Raw genomic sequence first — 10,605 nt, forward strand, 5'->3', positions numbered from 1 at the left:
CGGCTCCACTTCATGACGTCATTCACCATTGCAAAGGAATTATCGCTGTTAAGGGGGTAATGTAAGTACATGGGCACATACTTGCATTACCCCCTTAACAATAGCGATAATACTGTGGCCATGGTGAATGACGTCATGAAGTGGAGCTGGCTTTTTACTTGATCGTGATTGGCTGAAGTCGCTTTGAAGAGTCGTCATCACTGATGGTCGGGAAGGAGCCCTTCTGAGTCCTCATGTTGGGATAAGTCTTGTTGGGGTACTCTGCATCGATATGCCGTACCCCGCCCTTTCCAAGGCCAGTGTGAAGGCGATAATCTAAGGTACACTTTTGTTTTGCCATTTCACACTGTATTTGCAAATTCACATTACGTGGAATGAATAGAGCTTGTTTGATGACGCTCAATTCATTCTGCTGTGTGGCATGGTTGCTTTGGACTTGGGACACTAAAGACCGAGCTGTGCCCACGAAAAGTTCAAAATGCGTTGAAATGTGGAACGTGGTGAATATTTGGCGGAACAAATAAACATTTTACTAATCTATATAAAAAATAATTTATTTTAAAGAATTAATTTATGTAAATCCCTTTTCTATTTTTAGCTGTTGCTGAAAATGTAAATTTTGATGGGGAAAAAATATTTAATTACTATAAAGTACTATGCATTTAATGAAGTTTCTTATGTGAAGTTTTGCTTCAGTAACGTGAAACTTTTTAACATGTTATGGATGCATGGATTTCTCTTGAAATAACTATAACGAATTTATTTTTTATTTTATTTAAAAATGTTTTACACAATACATATATGGCTTTCATTTGATTAGCGCATTACAATATTTACTTTTTAAATTCTTTTTATAGGGAAGCACTGACAATTACCTTCTACATTGTTATTTGTGCATACTTTGATCTCACTGTCATTTTTGGGGATTCCTTTATTTGTCTAATTCTTCGGAATATAGGGGTGGAAAATATGTGGATTTTACTCAAGGTCTGATCTAGTTATATGAAAACCCCCCAAACCAAGGTATGTTTTCCAAGTGAGACTTTGATTAGTCACTTGAAACTTCCATTAGATTTCCTCTATGTTCATCACTTATAGATCCAATGCAAACGGGATCTAATAGTATCTAAAATCAGTAAGTAGATTCATGTCAGGATAGTTCTGTTAATAATGACATGCATTAGATAATACAGCTCCCCGATTAAATAAAAAATAGTTCCTGGCTTATTTTCTGTATCCCCAGAGATATAGCAGAGGTCAATTGATGACAGTGAGCTGCTGCTATCATTAATTTGATTGATATATGTTTACATATAGCGAGTCGCTCTGAAACAATTGCTCTGTGCGAAGTGCATTTCTGACTCTTTCTGCAGGGAAGATAACATCACAAACTACATATGCTTCCCAATAGTGCCAATTTTGGCCCCAAATGGGCCCTGACTTTATCATACAGCAGATGTGACTTCACTGGATTGTGGGCTTGGTTTGAGTGTGTTAGGACTTATTTTACTTCAAATTGTGTTTGTTTATTAGATTGGGAAATATGAATAAATAATCACTTATCGCTTTGTAAATATGCATCTGGCAATTTAAACATGCATTGTATCTGCAGTATTCTGGCTATGGCCTTTTCATGCATGTGTGCTCCTAGTCCCTGCTTATTCAGATAAAAATCAATAACTGCTTTAGCTTGTCAGCCCTTTCATGCTTGCTTTGCTATTTGAATAAAACCGAGTTAACACAAATATTGAACTGGCCTATATGTAGTTTATTGTAACTTGTTTTTGCTATGTTTCTATAAGTTTCTTTAATGGTTTTAGAATGTCTCAATTGATGGCAGCCAATGGGCAAGAGTCATTAAGGAGAGCAAAGCATAAAAAAGGAGTAACTTTGCACCTGGGCAAAATCATGTTGCATTGGAGGGGGGGAAGGGGGTAAATTTAAAATGTGGGGACAGATTTATAGTTGGGATAGGGCATGTCCAGATCAACTTTAAATTTTAGAGTAAAACTAAAGCTATCAAGTATTTGTGTGCTAAATGAAAAAAAACAGCCAGTATTTATTTTGCATGCAAAATAATAAGCTAATTTGCACCCCTTGCCTTGTAACATGGTTTGTCCCAGAGAACATCTTCTTCTCATTACTTTTCTTAATGACTCACGCCCTATGTGAACAAACTCTTCAATATACATAATGTTTAACCATTCTAGGGAATTATCTATACAACAGCAATAGCATAATAAAAAATGTTGTTTAACAGTAAAAACATCTGTCTTGGCATAGGTCTCTAAGGAGCTAAATGTGCAAGCTGGTGAGTCTGCGCCTAAGATGTGTTCCATTAAAAAACTGTAAACTGATCATGAAGTAGTGACCTCAAATCCATGTAGTAGGTACTATAGCAGTGATAGGCAACCTGAAACATTTTTCAAACAATACCTTTAATCAAAGAAAGAGACTAATTACATATCGGCAGACATTTTATACAAGCTATAACAAAGAAATCTGACAATAAACCAGGAATGAGCTGGGCGCACAGATGAAGGGTCGGAGGATGGCATATGGCCCTAGGGTAGTATGTTGCCTATCACTATACTATAGGCATCTCTAGGTCCATAATGGATAGAACAAAATTGAGGTGTGGATTTGACTGGGTACAATCCCTTACATAATTGGCTATGGCTTTTGGCTTACGATCGATCCTTCATTTTGTTCACTATATGGAGATAACCATAAGGACCTTTGTCACCGAGGTACATGTAAAATGAATGGTAAAATCGCATAACGCACATGGAGACGGACCATAAATATCTGTAAAAACCACCTCCATCCTTCATGACCTTTCAAACATTCATCATGTGTTGAATATAGTGCTTCCAAAATGCATGGCCGGTAGCTTATACATTTTCATTTTACATGTAGTTAACTGCACATCTTTATGTAAGTATTGAAAAATGATATAATACAAAAATGAAAGGTCTTTTGAATGTTATTTGTATTTTTAATTAAAATATATGTTTGAAAATGTTAACATTTTAAATCTATGTACTGTAATTAAATAAGAAAGCAGACTGTTCTGTAAGTATACAAGAGTCATGGATTCTGTAACAGACCAATGAATAGGTTGCTCAATAATGAAAGTATTTTTTTTATGTTTCATGCTATTAAAAATGTGGCAGTCTGTTGTCAATGTTAAAGTTAATAACAATTCAAGTTAATGTTTTTCTCTTTGTTTTATTTTACATTATTCATTTATGTGTTCAGGTTTTCTGTGCTTAATGTTACTATTAGCTAATTAGAGTACATTAAAGGGTATTTATAATATGATAATGATAAATCATGTTTTTGCAGTAATCTGTATTGCAATGTGTGCCTGAAATTTGAAATGTGACATTTCCTGTATTGCTAGTATCTTGCCATAAAAAAAGAGATGAGGATAATCTGCAGCACCAAATTTACAAATAGGTAAATAAGAAAAGCATGACACTTCCCTGATGTAGGACAAGTGCAATATACTCTTTGGGGGACATTTATAAAAACTGTCAGTACAAAAAATAGTACAATTTCACACACAACTTTTCAACTATTCTGTTTTTGTCCAGTATTTCTTTGTGATTGTTTTCATTAATGTAACTTGTTGTTTGCAGCAGTGACCATTAAAAATCACTGCAGCTTCAACAGTAAAACCTAACTTTATTGTACTAAATTTTATTTACACAACTTAGTTAGCCACAATAATCTTCTCAAGGTTATGTTTAAATATACATTTATATCATTTTGATAAAAGTTTATAAAAACAATCAGATATTGGTGGTTAGCACTGTCATGTGTACTGTTTTTGAAACTCTTATACTTTACCCAACAACTGGCTCACGTTGAAACTTAGTATTGAAAAGTTACATTCAGACAAACTTCTTTTTAATTTAATTGAATAGAATTGAAACACTTTGGCACTTTAGAAAGTCTCCTAAGATGCACATAAGTCGTGTCTCCATATCTTTAAAATGATTCTAAAGAGAAATTCTCATCTGCTGGTTACAGGCCTGGAAAATGATGCTTGTATGCTTGATACAGCGCTTTGTATTTACTCCAAAATGTAATCATTTAGTTCTGAGTTTAGGGATATTTGCATTTTGTCATGGTTGTTCACAGTTTCAGTGTCTATTAAATTCCCTAGATCCCTTTTGATTTAATATAAAGAATAACACTAACTGGGAGACAGTGCTTAGCATATCTGTTGGTTTGAAAAAGGGCATTCGCTCAAAACGCTTGTCACTGACTGAAATTACAATATGTGTGAAGTATATTATGGGCATTGGGCACTTTAAAGGCTTGTTCAAACCCACGCTCTGTTAATATGTCTTTCAGCTATGACTGAAAAGCGAATAAAAAAATATTAATAATTTCTTATAGGTTCTTTCCAGCCATTGTCTTCTAAAGGCATATATGAGAGTGAGCCCTGACTTTCTAGATAACAACAATAATTATTTTATCTGATTGCAAGTATAAACATCCGCAGGAGGGGACTCGCCCATTACTGGCTATCGGATGATGACTCAGTGGTCCATCCTACAAGTGGAACACAACTGGTGATGTATAAACGTCTACATACTACTTATTAGGACAGTGGTTTTTCTTTGTGGCACAGCACATAGGCGTTTTGCAAAATGACTGTTATATAGGAATTGTGCATTTCTCTGAACTATATTTAGACAATTGATTGTTAGAAATATAAGTTTCTATACAGAATTATCTAGTTGTTTTTAGGCTATGAATTAATTTTGAAAAGTTAATTCATTATGATATATGCTTATTTAACGTCTATTTTTGTTTATTACACTTTTGGCATGGAACTTATGTCAGTTCAGTGTTTTTCATTATCTTCATACATAGGAGGCTTGATCGCAGGTATTTGATATATTGATAGTACTATGCATGGAGATCCTATACATCCCATGCTTTCTGCATAGTTTGAACCCTACAAATGATGTTGTCACACCCATAATTGTGCTTATTTGTGTATTAGACATCAAATGATTTATCCAGAAGTTAGAAATTTACAAAAAAAAGTTTCTATTTCACATCTTTCTATTTACTTTTTTTAAACTGTGTGGAAACTAAAGGTCTACACAGGTCCCACGAGGTCCATTTAAAAATTGATCTGTTACTAGCATACAGGGCAGTTAATACTTTGTGCAGTTTACATTGATCTGTTAAGCTGGCCACACACAGATTTATACTGTAATTTGACCCAGGCAACATGATCGTTGTCCAGTTTTGGCCACAAGTTGCAGCTAAGAGCAGCCAGTGCACTTCTGGCTGCTCTTAGCTGCCAGAAGTGATCTAGCTGAAAATGATTACACATGCAGCTTGATAGTTGTATCTATCGGATTGACCAATATACCCAGTAGTGATCCAATTTTTTTTTATTGGATTATATACCTTGAATCACGTTTATTTAATGGCTACCCACATTGTGTTATAGAAACAATTGTCTGATATAGCTGTCAACATCTGAGTGTGGCATGTACTGAAACAGCCATGTTGGATAAGATCAGATTCATTTCTCCTTTGCACCTCCCATCAGTTTTCCAACATGGAATTCCTTATGATGCTATTATTACCTTGGTAGTGGGTGTGCACCATTGCCTGCCCCATTTAAAATGGCTAAATTCTATGCGGAAAAAAACCCAATTCAATTAAAATTAATAAACACAATGTAAAAAATAATATACATCTGTTTAAAAAAAGCCTATTTACAATTAACTTGGTGATAAATTATATTCAATATAAATACTAAACAAAGATGCAATCATTTCAACTCTCAACTTATCTGCTCCCTGCTGCAGTCTCCTTACTTCAGGATGGAGAGCTTACCTTTGGGGGGATAGTATTAAGGTAACAACATGCAGTAGAATGACTAAAACTTCTAAATAGGAAATGTGGAGGTGTTGCCCATAGCAACCAGTTTGATTCTTGATATGATTTCTGATTGGTTGCTATGGGCATCACCTCCAATTTTCCTTTGTAAATCTTTTAATAAATCTACCCCTCACAACTTGTGCAGGAGATCCCACCCTGTTTGGGAAGTGATTGCAATGGCATAGTCTACATCAGTGTTTCCCAAACCCAGTCCTCAGGGACCCCTAACAGTGCTTGTTTTCCATATCTCTTTGCAGGAGCACAGGTGTATTTATTACTAACTAACACATTTTGAAAGATCCACAGGTTGCACTAATTTAACTTGTGATCTGGAAAACCTGCACCGTTAGGGGTTCATGAGGACTGGGTTTGGGAAACACCGGTCTACATATTACAGCTGTTGTCATTTCCTTCCCCCGCCTCTGATGTGCTGCCTTAGACTCAAACCTATATGATCTGCCCACGAATCAATGTCTTGATGTTACAGGATTTCCCGTTTTAATACAGAAGTGTTTAATAATATTGTGTCTTTTATGCTATGTACTGTAAGTACTGTATTAGGACTCACTTAAAATTAGGTCATAAATGGAGGAGCCCCATCACCCGGTTTGAGAACCATTATTGTAAGTGATGATTAGTTTGCCATAGCATAAACAGTTTGCATACCCCAGTGCAACTGTACAGAAAAATGTGTAACTTTGTATTTTACTAATCTATTATAGAAAAGTGAATATAAAGTTAGAATACCTTTAACAGAATCTTGCAAAAAAAAAAAAACACTTGCTTTCTAACATGTTTTTATAAGGCATGTTATTATTTTTATGTAATTATGATACATATAATTTAAACTTGCATTTCTAATGGTAACTACAAGTAAATTAGATTTTTATACATAGAGGGATATGTATATATATATATATATATATATATATATATATATATATATATATATATATATATAATGTTGGAGATAGAGAGAGGGAGATATGGATAGATATGTTTGAATTACAGCTGTTTTTCCTGCTAGAAACTCACTGGCATATAGCACACAATATCCCCCTTGCTGATGCATTGAAGTGAAGGGGATTGTTTCTCCACTGTTACACGTGAGGGCTTGTGCTCTGAAAAGGTTTCTTGCATCCTCTTCAGAACTTAATTGCTTCAATGTGCCTGGAGGGAAAACTCTTTCCCTAACTTCATTCTGTCAGAATGGGATCAATTGAGCACTAAGAATGGACAAGAGTTAGCCTTTAAAGCATCCATCTGACAGCACCCTACATTTGCATTTTTAAGTGAATAGTACCATTTATATGTTAACATGTCTAAGTAATGGACACCTTGCTGTTTTGGGAGAGCCTTTAGTAACATGACTAATGCACTCTACATTATTAGGCCTTCCAGCATGGCCACTTCATGCCAGTAAAACATGTTCTGCTCCAGAACATCCCACATAGTAATAATTTAAGTTGCCTATGCTGAATGTATTAATTGATGAAGGGGAGGTTACAAATCTTGTAATTTTCTGAAGGGGTTCTGGTATTATAGTAATAATACTATCTGTTCACATATCTGTTGTTCAAATTACTATTTAGAGTGATTGGTTCAGAGATCTGAATTACATATTGATAATAAGCTCTAGTGACTCCTGGTAATTACATGCTGTTGTGCATGCCAGTGAAGAAAGGGCAGCATGCAAAACAAGGAGTTAAAAGATGACCTGTTGCACTCATGCTTAAAGATAAACATATGCACGCATAACTTTCTGATGTATTTATTGTTTGAAGTACATGTTTAGTTACATTTTAAAGACCTGATAAACTGACAAAATCTTTGAAAGTAAAGTACCACCAACTTTCCACAGTTCCTTGAACTAGACATTGATCTTCAACGATTATTCCATAATCTAAAATTTAAACATAAATTTGAGGCTTTGCTTCCAAATGTCTTTACTGATACAGTTATGATTGTTTTGGTTATGTATTACTGTCCTGACCTTCTCTACCTGAACAGAATAATGCTTATAACACTTATTTTGAAAAGTAAAGCATAATGGTGTTTACTTACAGAAAATATTTTACAGTGTTAACATTTCTGGTTTTCGTTGTGATTTTAATAGAGTTGAGCCTGATGCTTTATAGGAGTAGAAAGCAAACCAGTGGATAAAAAGGGAGCTGTGGTCATTATGGACAAAAGCGTATTATGTGTATTTTCCAGATATTTATACATATTACCCTCTGACCTCATTTTCTTTTCTTTGGGCAACATAATCTGGTGTTATTGGTGGTAAATGTTTTGACTTTCTTCAGCAAAAACACCGTAGAACTTCTGCATTCTACATACTTCTAACATTTCATAAATCATTGTAAACTCCACCTAGTAGGTCTTTTGTGACCACTATGAAGTCTTTATTTACACTGCTATATAAATGTGTTCATTGCAACCCTGTGTTCATATCTGAGAGATGCCATGATGTTTCTTTAGGTGCTTGGTAAGATCAAGTTTCTGTTTATGGTGGGGTTATGTAGATAGCTACTGCCATTATGACTTCTAATTTTCAATACATATTTATTTGTGAATTGTTGAGGATTCTTCTAACTAGGAATTATTTTTGGTTTCAGGATACCTTTTACAAACAAATTCAGGGGACTGCTATGGGATCATATGTGAACACCTCTCCATGGATACATTTGAAGAGATCTTTGTATAACTAATCAATCTTTTTGTCAATAAATAAGATTAAAAACATGGCTATTGATGATGTTTTCAGTATTCTGACTGCCACATTCTTTCATTGTTAAGTTTCTCCAAATATTACATTTGAATTGTCCAACATTAGATTGACTTTGTGTACTGACTGAGAAAATATATTTTAGTGGACACATCTGTATTAATTCAGGAAAATAAACTTTTGACCGTTTTATACAATTAAACTTCTGACTGTACTGCTTTATTGAAACTTCAGATTCTATGCTGCTGTATTATTACTCTCAATACCCACAGTCCAGGGGTGTTGGAGGATTCCCAGTGCTATCAGTGGTGGGCTGTTTCTGTTTCCTATGGGAGGCCTGCAGTTTTTTTTATTATTTTTTGCTTACCCCTAGGGAATTCAGCTCACTACTGAATAGGCTAGGGCTCTGTACTACTATGAAAGGGAGTCCTATGCTGTGGGTTTCCCTGTTGTAGTGACAACATCCCTGGCTGTCAGCCTGGTGCTGGTTGGGGCTTTTGCAGGGGGACCCCAGGTCCATTTCTTTAGTATGCCTTTGGTTGACAACTAGGGTTTTGTGTGAGTTCAGTTTCCTGTGTATGAGAGCTTTCCAATTTAGTTATTTTTTTGTTTTGTGTTCACATTTTATTACAACTTTTTTGCATCTCATTGTTCATTAGTGTGTCCTCTCTCTTTACATATGCTATAAAAAGTTTATCACTTTATACCCAGAGGCTTTTCACTCACTTCATGACCTGACAAATATTTATGGTTTGGTGATTTTCCAGTTTCACTGGGAGTAACTGTTTTATCTCTTAGTTTTTTATATAGTGTTTTAGGACATACACTGTTTTCTTGTGGCAGCTTACTAGAATATATACAATTTTATTTTATGGGCATTATGTGGCAAATAATAAGGACATTCTTTCCATAATTGCTTTCAACAAAATAGTGTTATCCCAAATACTTACTCCTAACGCTCCTGGGTGTAACAATACCACATGACACCATTTTACACAAGCTCCTAAAAAGGTCAGGCAATGGTGTGTTAGTTGTGGGCTATGATACTCCAATATAATCAAAACTCCATACCTGCATAAAAGTTGTACTGCTTTCCATCAGTTTATTATGCAATATTCTGAATGTACATTACTACCTACTGGTAGGTAGTAATGTACATTCAGGTTTTATTGAGCAGTAATGCAAACTTTGAAATCTTGTATTTGGGTTATTTCAAAATAGTATTTAGGCTAGTAGGACCTATGAATGGACAACATCCTGGTTTCAAAGTAGTACTGCTATAATAAAAGGCTGCATGTCTTTTTATTATAACAGTGTTACTGCTTTTACTGCTCTTTTAACTTGTGTTGCTGTCCAGTGGTGGTGAAGGGTCAGAGGCCTGCGCAGGTAGCTCCATGTGGGAGGAAGGAGTTTGTTCAGAGCACGGGTGATGTCATCATTGGTAAGTAACGTTGCAGACACTGGGCCTGAGTCATTAAGGAGAGCAAAGCATAAAAAAGGAGTAACATTTGCACTTGGGCAAAACCATGTTGCATTGGAGGGGGAGGTAAATTTAAAATGTTGGGACAGATTTATACTTGGGGTAGGACATGTCCTAGATCAACTTTAAATTTCAGTGTAATATTAAAGCTAACAAGTATTTGTGTGCTAGATGAAAAAACAGCCAGTATTTAACTTATGTGCAAAATAATAAACTAATTTGCACCCCTTAAGTTGTAACATGGTTTGTCCCAGAGAACATTTACTCCTTTTTTGCCTTAATGACTCAGGCCCACTGTCTCCTTTCCTCCATGTGGAGCTTCAGTGTGAGCTGCTGTGAATAGCAGCCCTCTGGAACCTTCCTCTTCTGGACATCAAAGTAAGGTAATAGTAGCAGTGGGGATTAAAATATGTGACAATGGATGTGTGTAAACCTAAAATATATGGCAGAGAAAGGAGGGATTTAAATATGTGACAAA

At 35.2% G+C, this 10,605-nt stretch overlaps 1 long non-coding RNA gene across 1 annotated transcript; it reads left to right on the plus strand.

Annotated features, from left to right (window-relative positions):
• Window positions 1-784: 784 nt before the first annotated feature.
• Window positions 785-10,255, plus strand: LOC142152789 (uncharacterized). The gene is made up of 3 exons (XR_012691396.1): window positions 785-1,023; window positions 4,411-4,586; window positions 8,538-10,255. It is a non-coding gene; the product is annotated as an uncharacterized LOC142152789 (long non-coding RNA).
• Window positions 10,256-10,605: the final 350 nt, after the last annotated feature.

This window comes from Mixophyes fleayi, chromosome 4 (genome assembly GCF_038048845.1).
Source record: "Mixophyes fleayi isolate aMixFle1 chromosome 4, aMixFle1.hap1, whole genome shotgun sequence".
Taxonomy (NCBI): domain Eukaryota; kingdom Metazoa; phylum Chordata; class Amphibia; order Anura; family Limnodynastidae; genus Mixophyes; species Mixophyes fleayi.